A 14,911-nucleotide genomic window follows, 5' to 3' on the forward strand; every position below is an offset into this window, starting at 1 on the left:
GGGGCTTGCCCTCACAGAGGACACAGCCTTACACTTGTGTGACTCGACGCCTCATAATTAATGTTCACGCCACATGGGATGTTTCCTCTGCATGGAAAAAGGATGGGAATTGACTCCACCCCCCTCCTAAGTAGCAGCAAATGGTCTTGACAAGATGTATTGATTAATCTATTTCTTCTGGTTGATTTCTGATCCTCCGATCTCGCCCTCTCTTCCTCCTTCCCCAGCTCTGCAGAGCTCTCAAGTGCCCTCCAGGACCTCTCTCTGTCATCATAAATGAGCCCACCAGGGTTGGGGAGATGGCTTAGTCAGCACAGTGCTCGCTGTGCTAAGAGCAAGAGGCCTGAATTCTACCCCAGAACCCACATGAAATGCCAGGCCTGGTAACTCTCGCGTGTGATCCCTGAGCCGAGGAGGCAAAGCCAAGGCGATCCCTGGGGCTAGTTGGTCAGTCAGCCTTACCTACTTGGAGAGCTCCAGGCTAGTGAGAGATCCTGTCTCAGAAAAACAAAGTGGATGATACTCTCTAAGAATAACACCTGAGGTTGGCTTCTAGGCCACACACGTGCTACCAACACCACACACACACACACACACACACACACACACACAGTGATAAGAAATGCAACCGCAGCTAAACAGAAGGCGGCCTCAGGAGACTGTCCCCCAGGACACTCCCTGCCTCTCTCTTTTTTCACCAAACTGTACACTTGCGGTCACTGGTCACCTCTGTCCTTCATATTTAGCTCCATGTCTGCTAGGAAGATAAACATTGTAGCTAAATTGTTCATATATCCTGATTTCTTATTTCTGCTTTTTTTTTTTTTTTTGGACAGGATCTCATGCTGTGCAGGCTGGCCTCAAGCTCACTATGTAGCCAAGGATAACCTTCAACTTCTGATCCTCCTGCTTCACCTCCCAGATGCTGGGATTGCGGGGATGCCCCACACACCCCGTTTATGTGATACTGAGGATGGGAGCCAGGGCTTCCCACACATCAGGCAAGCCCCCGGCTGACTGAGTCACATCCCTAGGCCCAGTTCTTTATCTTTTTGGATATTCATTTTGGCGGAGGGAATAGTTGTTTTGAGACAGACTCCTTGTGTAGCACAGGTTGGCCCGAAACCCTCAGTCTTCCTGCTTCTACCTCCTGGGCACTGGGAGTCCACCCTATCCGGTTCTGAATCTTCTTCCAGACGAACCTCAAGGGCAGGTCTCTATTGCTTTCCCAAACTGGCCACCTAGTGCTGACTGTGAATTAATTCTGGAGTAACTTCCAGGGAACGTTCCAGCAAGCCTCTTCGCATCGTTATTTTGTCTTCCTGTCCCCCAGGAAGACATTATCGAGCTCTTTGTAATGATCCTAAATTTTTCTTGTCAAATTTTCTAGAAATGCCTTGGGGCTCCTGTGCCGTTGTTTTACAGTTCCCATCTCAAGCGGGGGACCAATTATTTCATTACTTGTTCAGATCACTTGTTCTTTAGCGCAAATGAAAGTTATTGATCTGCGTTATGTGTTTTCTCTCTGGCTGTGTACCTTCATATTAAATTCATATATTAAATTATTTTTTTCGGTTGCTTCTCTTGGGTCTCAAATCACACGGATGGCAAATAATTACAATTTTTCCTAGAGACGGCTGTTCATTTCGCTTTCCTGTCTTATTGCTATGTCTACCGTCACAGCACAAAGGGAAAGGCTCCGTCTTTTTTTTCTAATAAAAGTTTTTGAACAGAAATGATTTTTTTTAATGCCATCATTTAGAACAGTCTTGGCTGGGGCAGCTACTCTGCTCTGATAGCAAAGTGCTTCCTCAGACCTATTTTTAGCTGTTACTTTAAAGCCAGAAGTTGGCACTGGAGTTTGGTCAAACGCCCTTTGTCATTTATTAACACGGTGTGCTGGCTGGCTGATTGGTATTATATATTTTATTAATAGATTGCTCTAGCTCGAGGCTGTCTCCAAATTCTTTGTATGAATCCTGTATAATCGAGGCGGATCATCTCTCTGATAGTCTTCAGACTCGCGACTGTGTCTGCTCTTGTCTTTCCAAGGTGATTTTGATGGCATTCATGAGCAAGGATAGTGTGGAGGTTTATTTCTGGGGTGTCTTTGCCATTTTGGGAGTGTATGGCCTTTCCTACACCCCCTAGGTGGTCGCGGGCTCAGCCTCTGATGTTCTTGGAGGGGAACCCCCCACTCTCGGGGATTCTGGTTCTTTCTGTGGAGCCGTGTGGGTGAGCATCTCTAACCTAGACCACCACCAGTTAGGGTCAACCCACAGAAGGGCAGGAGACAGGGTGATCTCTGAGAATACATTAGAAACTCGAAAGGAACCTTTCTTGGCAGATGCAAGAGCAGTTAGGGGGGTTGTGGGGACCTTTGAGGAGGCAACCCTCAACTAGTGAGGTCTGGTTTGGGGGACCACTCCCTGTGGCCCTCTCCAGGACCCACAGGGCAAGGCTCAGGGACATCTGTGCATGGACATGTGGAATTCTGCAACACACACCAAGGGTACTGAAGATATACAAGAAGAAACAGAAGACCCTGACAGCCTATGGCTCCTCCCTCCCAACGGACGGACACACGGACGTCATGTGCAGCCTCAGAGCTCCCAGCAAGGGCTGTTTATGAAGTACAGCAGCAATGTCACCTCCCGTGGTTGCTAGGGTGTCTCCATCTTGGCATCCCTGAACCCAGGCCAGCCCAAGGCTTCCCAGGCCATCAGAGAGCATGCTAAATCAACCAGAATCAACCTGCAGTGGGGCCAGCATGTCCTGAAAGTGACTTCCATGCCGTAGTGCTGTGGGTGGGTATGCTGTGTGGAAAGTAGGGAATGGAGGCCAAGGCCTCCTCAGTGCCCAGATGGGGGCAAGCACCGAGGCTGAGCAGAGCCAGCAGTACCACCAATCCCTTCCCTGGGCCTGTGACTCACAAACCTCGATGGGGAACAGCTGCTGGACCACTTGTTACCCAGCAACAGCAGCCCCGGAGTCGGCACATCACATACCAGGGACAGGGCAGGTGGCGGCTCCACCCCTCAGCTTCCCTCCCTGTCTGCTATCTGCTGAGGGGAGTCCCCAGACCTCAGAGCCATGCTGAGCAGCCTCATGGTTCTCATGCTGAGGTGGAAGCTGCCGCAGGGACTCCAGGCAACACTCTTGGAACAAGCCAGGACCCTGAAGCTATTGAGCTATTGAGCCTTTCTTTCCTCCTGACTAGGACACCTGCCAGCCATAGACTTCCCTGAAAACCACCACTTCTCCTTCTCGTGTGTGTGTGTGTGTGTGTGTGTGTGTGTGTGTGGTGGGGTAGGGTAGAGGTAACCTAGGCTATCATTACTCCGACTCTGTCAACCTTGTTTTTAAAGAGAGTCTCTCACTAGCTAGATAGGGTAGGCTGACTGGCCAGAGTGCCGTGGGGATCCTCCTGTCTCAGCCTCCTCGCACTAGGATTACAAGATGTGCCTCCGTACCCAGCTTTTTATGTGGGTGCTGGGGACCTGAATTCAGGTCCTCACACTTCTTCGCCCAGGGGCCCAGCTGCCCAGCCCCAAGGATGCTCCCGATCACCTCCGACCCTCATTTCACCTCTCTGACAGGTGGGCCAGCTATTAAGTGTGAGCAAGGCCACCATGACAATTGGTATTGAGGGTTTCTACGGCCATGTATGGCACTGGGGGAAAGTCAGTACAGTGTGATCCTGCACAGGGCAGAGAGTGAGCAGCTGCAGGCCTTCAGCTCCCTAGGGAGAAAGTGCTCAGTCATGCTGACCTCTGTCTCCTTTCTTAAAAAATAGAGACAATGAAGTGACCTCCTAAGAGAGCCACCCACCCATTGAATTCACACCACTGTATCCCAGGCCCCGGTTCCACAAGATGGCTCCTAGGCTCTCTAACTTGTGGTGGGAGTGGGGGATGGGAGGGAAAGAGGGCAGATGGCTGTGGTTCAGGAGGGGAGCGGGTGGAAGAAGGCAGGTGTGGTGGCTTGCCCGAGGAACACAGAATGCACCTAGCTGGAGCAGGATGTGGCTTTCTATGAAGTCATACAGCTCTCCAAGGCTGAAAAACAGATAAACCCAAAGCAACAAATAACCCAGAGAACGGTGCAGGGCGGGAGGGGGCAGAGATTGGAGAGCTGCGCCAGAGTGCAGGGCAAACGGGGGTGCAGCGGTGAGAAGGGTTCAGAGCAGGGGTGGAGGGGCGGAGCGCCACCCGGTCCCCCACACGGGTCGGGAAGGCGGGATGTGGAGGTCACCGGTGGGTGGGTCTTGCTCAGGCCACGTGTACTCCTTAAGAATACAGCTTCCTTCTAGGACCTGGGGCTCAGAGATTAGGGTCCCTGGAGCTCTGGCTTCTCAAACCAACAGGTAAGAGGTTTTTACTAGGGAAGCTGAAGAAAAATGAGACTGGAGTCCTCAGGCAGATGGAAGAATTTGGAGTCAGAGAGTGGGGATAGGAGCTCTGGGCGGGGGGGGTGGGGGCGCCGGTGAGAACTCTGAGGTCATCCCTAGGACGATCCCTGGCCACTATGAACCCTTGAGAGCCATCAGCTCCCTTCAGCCTCTTCTACTGGAAAGAACAAAAGTTAAGGCGAGCAAAGTTACACAGCTTCTAGCAATGTCAGAGCCTGAGGGGATCTCCCCACCAGAATAAAAGTCTATCTACTTCACTCTCCTAGGGTGGAGTGGCCACACCTAGGACAGAGTCAGGACAGAGGTGAGAGTCACAAGTCCAGAACTTTCTATCCTGAGAACTGCCAGGGCCAGTGTGTTTGCGCATGTGACTTCATGAGCAAGCATGCAGCCCTAGTCCCTGACTCCGAGCGCTGCGCCCAAGCCTAACCATCGCCACATGCTGCACACACAAGTCTGCCTCCTGTCTCGCAGTAGGAGCTCAGCCGCCTGGCTGGCAGCTGAGAACCTTCCATCTTTGGTATCAAAGTTGGGCCCGGAAGTCATCCAACTGGGATTGTGAGCACAGCCCCAGGGCGGCACCAAGATGGCTTCCTGATGAAGCCCTTGGGGGCTTAATCCTGGCCCATGGCTCCCTGCCTCTCTGCCTGTGTCTCTGAGTCCATGTGTGTCACCTGCCACCCACAGGCAGCAACTTGTAGGTCACGCATTTCCTAGCCTTTCTGTCACACACAACACACATCCATCTTTCTGCTCTCCACAGAAGACCCACACTGTTGCTAGGATCTCAGGGCCGGCAGAGGCAGGATTTAAAGCTGCCGGTCTTGCTCTGAGACCACTATCCCGTTCTTTCTGCCAACACCAGGCAGGTGTCTGCACCTACCTTAGGGGGCTGGGCAGGGGCACTTCCCACCTCTACTCTGGAGTAGACCCTGAGCCTCCCAGATTCCAGCTTGAGCTCTCTTGGACCTGATGAGTCTCAGGGCAGTCTACGGGTTCTGTCCCCACCCAGCCACACCAGAACAAGTTTGGAGATCCTACAATAAGATCCAGAACTTATAGCAGGGTTTGCGGCTCAAGACCTTACATGCAATAAAACCTGCACCACAAAAATGTGGGCAGAGAAGTGTCATCACTGGGAACAGAAAGACAGAAGAACTGCAAGAGGCAAGCTTGGTCGATGTCAGAGAGATATACAGAGCAGAACATAGGCAACGGTGCTCCGTGTGCTGGCTACTTAGATATCAACTTAACACAAGGTAGAGTGATCAGAAAGGAAGGAGCCTCAGTTGAGAAAATGCCCCCATAAGATGGAGCTGCAGGCAAGCCTGTAGGGCATTTTCTTAATTAGTGATTGATGGGGAGGGTCCAGCCATTGTGAGTGGTACCACCCCGGGCTGCTGGTCCTGGGTTCTGAAAGAAAGCAGACTGAGCAAGCCATGAGGAGCAAGCCGGTAAGCAGCACTCCTCCATGGCCTCTGCATCAGCTCCTGCCTCCAGGTTCCTGTCCTGCTTGTGTTCCTGCCGTGACTGCTTTTAAGGATGAACTGGGTCTAATCCCTGACGAAGGTGGAAGAAGTGTCAGAAGGTATACACAGCAGGATTGTTCCTGTTGGCCAGAGAGGGATTCCAACAGTCCACAGAGCATTGGGAGACGGCATCACAGAGCACACATACTGTGGAGCATTATACGGAGGTGAAAAAGAAACAAACCGCCCAGCCATAAGCACACTCCTGAAAATACCTGCTGTGCTGTCCCTCAGGTCAAAGTTCGGCTGCAGTGTCCTGCACTAGGTTTGGCTAAGCACAAGTGTAGGACCGCTCGCTTCGGCAGCGCATATACTACAATTGGAACGATACAGAGATTAGTATGGCCCCTTGCACTCGCATGACATGCAAATTCGTGAAGCATTCCGTATTTTTTAGAGGACACTAGATATAAAGCAAAGGGTAACCAGGCTCCAATCCTCAGCTCGGAGAGGCTGGGTAACAAGGAGGACCTTACAAGGGATGCATGAATTTCCCCGGGGAAGAGGAAATAGATGAGATGCCCTGAGTAAACTGGGGGCAGGGTCGGGGAGTAGAGCAAAGGGGTTGGGGAGATGGGAGTGCAAGGGATCAGGATGGTCGAGATAGGAATGGGAGGAGGGGAACAGTAATGAAGGAGTTATCCTGATAGAGGGAGTCATTGTGGGGCTGGGGAGAAACCTGGTGCCAGGGAAACTCCCAGGAATCCACAGGGATGACCCCAGCTAAGACTCCAAGCAAGGATGGAGAGGGTGGTGCCTAAACTGGCTTTACCCTGTGATCAGACTGGTGACTGCCCCGATGGCCTTCATCCAGTACCTGGTGGAAGTAGATGCAGAGATCCTAAACCAGGCACTGGGCCGAGCTCTAGAAGTCTAGTTGAAGAGAGGATGGAGGGATGATATGACCAATGCGGGGTGGGGGGACAGTCAGGATCATGATGGGGAAACCCATAGAGACAGCTGACCTGAGCTTGTTGGAGCTCACTGACTCTGGACAGACAGCTCGGGAGCCAACATGGGACTGACCTAGGCCCTCTGCATCTGGGTGACAGTGTGTAGCTTGGTCTTTTGTGGGGCCCCTGGCAGTGGGACCAGAACCTGTCCTTGATGTATGGGCTGGCTCTTTGGAGCCTATTCCCTAGGGTAGGATGCCTTTTTCAGCCTTGATGCAGGGGGAAAAGCTTGGTCCTGCCTCAACTTGATATGCCATGCTTTGTTGATTCCTGTGGGAGGCTTTACCCCATCAGAACGGAGACAGAAGAGGAGTGGATGGTAGAGAGTGGAGGGGAGGCGGGTGGGGAAAACAGGAGGAGAGAAGGCAGGGGAAACTGTGGTTGCTATGTAAAATTTTAAAACGATGAATAAAAAAAGAAAAAAGAAGCTGGACGGGTTAAGGGCCTCTGAAAGGACAAATCAGGGAAGGTTTAGCACGCCCAGCATATCTATGCAGACAATGCTGGGAAGGGACCACTTGATTCAGAGAGCCGCTATCAGTGACGGACTTGAAAATAGACAGGAAGATATGAAAATAATAGCAACAGTATTGGTAAAAACTCTATTATTAAATTTCTGATTTTGACATTTAATCAGTTAGACACAAAATCAAGTGAAATCATTAGTCAAACAAGCCTTTAGATTCCACTATGAAATTAAGTGAAATCTTTTTTTTTTCTTGTATCAATAAATACCTAAAAGACAGAGAGAAAAAAATAATTGTAAAACTGCATGAGGTGGGCTGGAGAGATGGCTCAGCGGTTAAGAGCACTGACTGTTCTTTCCGAGGACCTGAGTTCAATTCCCAGCAACCACATGGTGGCTCACAACCATCTGTAATGAGATCTGGCGCCCTCTTCTGGCCTGCAGGCAGACATGGAGGCAGAATGTTGTATACAAAATAAATAAATAAAGTCTTTAAAAAGAACTGCATGAGGATAAAGAATCACAAAATTAAGGAAGGGGGAAGGACTCGATGTGGCCTTCTTCATTGACCCAGTGGCTGTGGAGAAGGTCCCCAGCTCAGGGGCTGCTGAGGAGCCGGCTTAGCGGGTAAAGTACCACACATGCATGAGAATCCAGTTCAGACCTCAGAACTCATCCATAAAGTCCTGGGGGAGGGAGGGGACGGAGACAAGTACCCCCCTCCCCACCACCCTGCACTCACTGACCAGAGAGTCCAGGCAAGTCAGTGAGTTCCAGGTTCAGCAAGAGACCCTGTCTCTAAAGCTATGACAGAGGAAGGCACGGGACCATCACTGGCCTCCACCCTCATTCACACATGCGCACGCATACCATACATAGAAACGAATAATATCTACAATGACTGAGAATAACACCTACAATACTAGCACTCGGGAGGCTGAGGCAAGGGGATGACAAGTTTGAGACCAGCCTGAGCTACATAGGGAACCCATGTTGTGTCCCTTTCCAGATGTTACAATGGCAAATTCTGTTCCGAGGACTTCAGCAGAATCAAAAGTCAAAAGGCAAGCTGAACAGAGAGGGACGGAACCGCTACTGTGCGCGGGAAGCCTCGGGAGTGTGAGAAGCCACCTGGGAGGGATCTCCACTGTGTTATTCTTTATACCTTTGGTCATAGTAAATATTTTATAATTAGTGAAATATTTATTAGGGATTCCTTAAATATTTGAGATGCCTTGAATATTTTATAATAAATTTTAAAACGTTTTGAAAACGTTAACTCAGCCTGTGGTGTCGGGCTGAGTTCCCCGTCCACGGAGGTGTGCAAAGACAAGGACAGGCTGCCCTCATAGGGGCCTGGAGCCTCGGAGGGATGTGGGTTCAAACACTGGTTCGTGGGGTCCTGCTGAGGTGGGCACGGAGTGGGGATCAGGTGTCTGTCTGTCTGTCTGTCTGTCTGTCTCTAGCTCTGACCTAGGGCCCTCCTAGAGAAAAAGGAGTTTTCCCTCATTCTGAGGACCAGGCTGAGATGCCAAGCCATCGCAGGGGCTCTGGGCAGCAGGGGGCAGGAGCTTGGTCCATCTCTTTGTCTCCATAAAGACAAACTCCATCAGCTGCCAAGGGATGGAGCCAACCACACAGCACAGCACAGCAGAACCATGGGTCCCGGGAGGCTGCACACCCCTCGCAGCTTCCCCCAGGTCGTCACACATCTCTTCAGCCACCCAGGAGCCACCTCAGCCTCTGCAATCATTGGTTTCAGCCCAGAGGGGTTAGGGCACTTCCCTGGAGACACACAGATCAGGATAGAAACAGTAAAACTGAGCTCTTGGCCCCTCTCTAGGGTGTTTTCTAACCCTTCCTAATGACATGGGGCCTGGAGACAGCTCCTCCTTGGCAAGTGGATTTCCCCTTGCTCTCTCCCCAAGACTTGGAGGGGTTGGTGGCTTGGGTAGGTGATAGAGCAGAGAGTCAGAACTCAGATTTTTCTGGAACCCTCAAGTGGCTGTCCTGAGTTTTATTATTATTTGTATGTGTGTGTATATGTTCATGCACAAATGCATGCACAGTCGCATTGCGAGGGGAGAACATGTGTGCCATCACACACGTGTTGGGGTCAGAGGACAACTTCAGGTGTCAGTTCTTGCTTTCCACCTTGTTCAAGCCAAGGTGTCTTTTTCGTCCCTGAATGCGCCAGGCTAGCTGGCCCATGAGCTTCTTGGCAGCCTTCTGTCTCTGCCTCCCATCTCCCCGTAGGAGTGCAGGGAGTGTAGATACGCACCACTGCATTTGATATGGGTGGAATTCGAACTCGGTCCCTATGCTTACACAGCAAGCATTTTATCTGCTGAGCCTCTCTCATTAACTTGAATGTTGCCGAAGGTTTTGGACCCTCAACCAGAGCATGAGCAGAACCCTCCCTAGCTGATCCCGCATCCTATGCGATGATTAATGAACCTCCTTCTGGTCTAACGTGCTGTGTGGATAGTGGATGCAACCCCCTCTCCGGTGCCCTTTCTTTCCTAAGAATATTGGTCTATTCTTGTTTGGGGACTCCTAGCAAGAGAGGACTTCCTGGAAGGGGCCACAGAGGGCCTTGTAAATGATGCTGTGCAGGCTCCTAAGGTGCTCGTGTGCCTGCTTGCTTCTACCAGGTCCCAAGATTCAGGACGTCCATGGAGAATCTATGTCCAAGGATTCTGGTTGGCCACCAGCTTCTATTCTCATCATATCCTTTAAACGCGAGGACTAGTGAGATGGATCAGGAGGCAAAGAGAATTGCTGCCGAGTCTAACGACCTGAGTGGGAGAGAACAGACTCCAGCAAGGTGGGTGTGTGTGTACGTGTGTATGTGTACATGTGTGTATATGAGTATATGTGTGTCTGTGTCTATGTATGTGTGTCTATGTGTGTCTGTGTGTGTACATGCGTGTATATGTGAGTGTATGTGTGTATTGGTGTGTACGTGTGTGTGTATGTGTGTGTGTGCGTGTGTATATGTGTATGTGTGTGTGTGTATACAGCTAGGATGCAGATGTAATAGAAGGAGCTAAAGTCACTACTTTGGCCCCAGACAAAGAGGTCACAGCAGGAGATGCCTTGCCCTACCTGCCCTGGCCACCAACCTCTGAGCCCTTATGTGTAGGATACAAATATTTCTTATTTACTGAGTTTTGGTTCATTCTGTCATCTCAGTGCAGAGGGAAACCTTCTTTCTTAGGGGATTCAGTTACTGGGGAGGGGCTCAGCAGGAGCATAGAGGTGTTTGGAGGGAGAAGGACGGAGAGATGGGAACACATCCCTACTCTTCAGCTTGTGTCTGCCACACCTGGTCCCTCCTCTCACCGCCTCCCTCCACGGCCCACCCTGGTGAACCTGTCTGGCTCATCCATAAGCTCCGGCAATTGTACCCATGGACTTCACCTCAGAAGTTGAGCCTCAGGCTCCCCCACCCTCCACTGAGTGCAATCATCCTGGAGCTGCAGCCCTACTGGGTGTTTGAAAACCAAGTAGCCACGGAATGCCTGTGATCTCGGCTCAGCAAGTAGATTGCTGGACCAGAGAGATGGACGTCCATGCTGGAGTCTGGGCAGAGGCCAGCTCCTCTGTGTGTGTGTCCTCAGAGCCACGGCACCGTGAGTCACTAGGGCAGCCTGACAGGAGGGCTCGGGCAGAAGGCACCAAGCAAACGCTCCCTCCTGCAGGATGCTCCCCAGCTCTGTCACAGCTGACGACAGCCTCTGGCTCTGTGTCCTCAGCCTGACTCCACTCAGGTCACTCTGTGGAGCACTCCGGTCCCCTCTCCTTCATCACACCTGCCCCTCCCCTGCAGCTCCATCACAGCTCACAGTGATGCCCAGAGGCATGCTGGGATGGTGGGGGTGATGCAGGGACCAGGGGCACAGCCATTGGGAAATATGGGTTAGGGCAGTTAGTTCATATACATTTGGCAAACTTAGCCTGGCCGGCAGGTGAGTAAACTCAGCTGCCTTCCTGGCAACAAGAAACAGATGTGTCTACAAGATTCCTTTGCCTCTCTTACACTCTCCTTCTTCCCTGCCTGAAGCACAGAAGCAATGGCTGGAGGTACAGCAGCCGTCTTAAGGCCACGAGGACAAATGCTCATGATGACAGAACAGGAACGGGAATGACTGAGTTTTCAGGACGGCGCCCCATCACCACACTCTTCACATAAGAAAGAGGAGCCCTATGTGGGGTTCAGCCCTACAGTCTTTGTTTTACACACTCTAACTGGCACAGCATAAAAGAATGCTGAACTGTCTTACTAGGGAGTGGCTACCAGTTCAGATTCCCGGCAAATGCTTCCTACCCTTAGATGGAAAGTCTCAAGCCAGGACTTCTAGGTCTTAATCTCCTCTCTCTCTCTCTCTCTCTCTCTCTCTCTCTCTCTCTCTCTCTCTCTCTCTCTCTCTCTCTTTCTCTCTCTCTCTCTCTCATGTGCTCTCTCTCTCTTTAATAAAGCAATAGCAAGCTTTGGGCTCTGAGCCTCCCTGGGGCTACAGCACCCAATGAGAATTTAATAACATTGTTTTCTTTCCATTGAATTTATTTTTATGATTATGAATTCTATTTATGGCCGGGGAGACCTGTTCTCCATTTGTGGCGTGCTGTAAAACTTCCCTTTATATAAATGTATTTAAGTTCTTAAAAAACGGATTGATTTAGAGAGAAGCTGTACAGGGTGTCATGGCAGGAGAGGTGGGGCCCAGGAGGGGCACAATGGTGGGGTGTCTGAGCCCACTGCACTGCCCCCCGATTGCTGAATCACCTGGGGGAAAGTCCAGGGCAAAGCCATGAAGGTCACAGCTGTCTGCTGCCCTCTGGGAACGTAGCCCTGATGCCCAAGGGCCTGACCAGCCCCATTGCTCTGGGCAGTTTCTAGAAAGCCAGTCTCAGAGTCATGGGTTGGACAATTTGGGGCTTGGTGGGGGCAGGAGTCTGGTCACCCCAGCCTTCTTCAAGCCGCTCTAGCCGCCTGTGGCAAGACTTGAAAAGCAGGGACTCCAGGAGCCGCCTGACCTTTTGCTAATTAGCTGGAGCTGTTTGCTACATGGTCTCCAGCCCTTCCCTAGACAGCGGCTCAACAGGCCAACATGGCTGCTGTCAACCCCTGTCGCCCCGGGGCACATAAACAGTTTTGTGCTGGAGAACAGCGGAATGCAGCAACCTGGGCTTCTGCAGCTTAAGGAGGGAAGGCAGGATCACTGATCACCGGCTCTGGACAAGTCACAGATGCTACCTGGATAACATCACTGCTGGAGAGACACTGGAAGAGAGGCAGAGGAGGGGGAGGGTCCTTCACAGAGGGTCTGGGCTCCACCACACCAGCTCCAGAGTGTTCTAACCACAGCCATCACCACAGCCGCCAGACAAGCTCAATCCCTGCTCATGGACAAGGAATCCAGCCAAGGACTACATAACACGGAGGGGCCTTTCTGAACTCTTAATAGTGACTTCCAGGAAAGAGGCTTCTAGGGATGGAGTCCCTGTACTAGGAACAAGAGAAAGGCAGGAATGGGGAAGATGGAAAAGTGGCAGAGCCTAGAACAGCTAGGTGTAAGGTATCTTGGAGAACAGAGGCATGGCTCAGTGGTAGAGCCCCTGCCTAGAATCCCCCAGTGAGGGGCTGGGAGTGTGGCTCAGTGGTAGAGCCCCTGCCTAGAATCCCCCAGTGAGGGGCTGGGAGTGTGGCTCAGTGGTAGAGCCCCTGCCTAGAATCCCCCATTGAGGGACTGGGGTGTGGCTCAGTGGTAGAGCCCCTGCCTAGAATCCCCCATTGAGGGACTGGGGTGTGGCTCAGTGGTAGAGCCCCTGCCTAGAATCCCCCAGTGAGAGGCTGGGGTGTGGCTCAGTGGTAGAGCCCCTGCCTAGAATCCCCCAGTGAGGGGCTGGGGTGTGGCTCAGGGGTGCAGGAGTCCCTCAGTTCCATCCTGAACTCCTCCAGATTATAGCTCAATGCCAGCAACTGAGAAACAAATGCCCCGCCCCTGGGTTCCTGAGGAAGCCCAGTGGAGCATATGCATACCTCCTTCAGCCCTGCAGGAGCCTGGAGGCCATCTGCTCTGCCACCTGCCTTTCCAGGTAGTTGTCTGGGAACTGTACCATCCTCCATTCAGTCAACAAACACTCATTCACAGCCTGTGTCTGCCAGGTCCAGGAGGATGCATTTTAATATTTGAAATGTCAAGCCTGGGGCACAAGAAGAGGGACAGAAGGGGGATGGGCCTAAAGGAGACCCGTAGAAGGGCAGGGGTGGGCACATCTCCAGGTATGAGTGCTGTGCGCTTAGAGCAGGCACTCTGCTTCTCAGTTTCTCGATCGGCTACTTTCCCCTAAGGCGATCATCCCCCATGTGGGTCTTACTCACCATGTGTAGGTGTGTATGGGGGGGGTGGTTCTCGGGGTCTGTGTTGTTCGAGCATCTGCCCCCTCCTCTCTCTGTGTGGCACAGCAGAGACCAGGTGCCTGCTGTCTGCCTTCTTGAATCCCAGGCTCTATGAAGGCATCACCATCTCTGACTCCTCCTCCAAGAGACCTCGTGGGCCACCTTCCTGAGAGGTCTGGCGGCCCTCTGACCTCCATCAGAGAAAGGCACCGTATGGCCCATCTCAACCCCATGTGACACAGGAAAGCGTCTCAAATTTCCAAATGCTTTCCTACTCTAGTTTGGTAATTCAAAATGTAGACTTCTTCAAAGCTCAAAAGCAGCAGGCAAGCAGCCTCTAGAGAAAAACCCCACTCAGAAGTCAGACTTTCTGGAGAACAGCCTTAGGTCCCAACAGCACCTCCTATTGGTCATGTGTGGTATTACAGCCCTGCTCGGCTGAACAAGACAGAAAACTAACAGACAGGCATAGAGCCCAGAAAGGAGGAATCCAAGCCTTGTTGTTCCAGGAGGGCACACCTCAATGATCTTGTCCAGCCTCTACAACCTATAGGTGAAATTCTGGGTAGTACCAGAAGCCTTTGCTAATGGCAGAAGCCTCATCCTACTTTCCACCAGGGTTCTACCTACATCTGTGGTGCCAGCTCCTGCCAGCTCCTGGCTGCCTCTTGCAGTCCTACACCATCCCCTGTGGCTTCTGTCTGTTAACAAGGGACAGAGCTTCTACATGGGCTGCATGAGCAAGGCATGTATCTATCCAATGTCTGGCTCTGCCTCTATCTCCATGAGAGACTGACCATGAAAAGACCACCACCCCCTAGCAACCCTTCCCTCCATCCCCAGGGCACAGGCTGCTTGGAGCTAGTCAGGGACCATGACTTGGGGAAAACTAAGTCAGGAGAATGAAATCTTGGCTCAAGGGCAGCCCTGTTGCTGAACTAACCAGTCTTGGGGAAGGTGATCACTAATGGGGCTCTACAAGTACATGGATCACCTCATTTATGCATGCGTGCATTCAATAGTTCATGCATGGATTCATTCACTTGTTCATCCATCCATCCATCCATCCATGCATCCATCCATTCATTCATCCATCCATCCATCCATGCATCCATCCATGCATCTGTCCATCCATCCATCCATTCG

The 14,911-nt window shown here is 51.7% G+C and overlaps 1 protein-coding gene and 1 non-coding gene across 2 annotated transcripts in view; one reads left to right on the top strand and one right to left on the bottom strand.

The window, feature by feature from the left end:
* Elfn1 (extracellular leucine rich repeat and fibronectin type III domain containing 1) overlaps positions 1 to 14,911 on the bottom strand; it is a 65,076-nt gene that overhangs the window by 11,706 nt on the left and 38,459 nt on the right. The gene's annotated exons all lie outside the window — the stretch shown is intronic.
* LOC125402288 (U6 spliceosomal RNA) lies at positions 6,230 to 6,334 on the top strand. The gene has a single exon (XR_007232585.3). It is a non-coding gene; the product is annotated as a U6 spliceosomal RNA (small nuclear RNA).

The sequence above is a fragment of the Myodes glareolus genome, chromosome 2, assembly GCF_982192425.1.
Source record: "Myodes glareolus chromosome 2, mMyoGla1.1, whole genome shotgun sequence".
NCBI lineage: Eukaryota > Metazoa > Chordata > Mammalia > Rodentia > Cricetidae > Myodes > Myodes glareolus.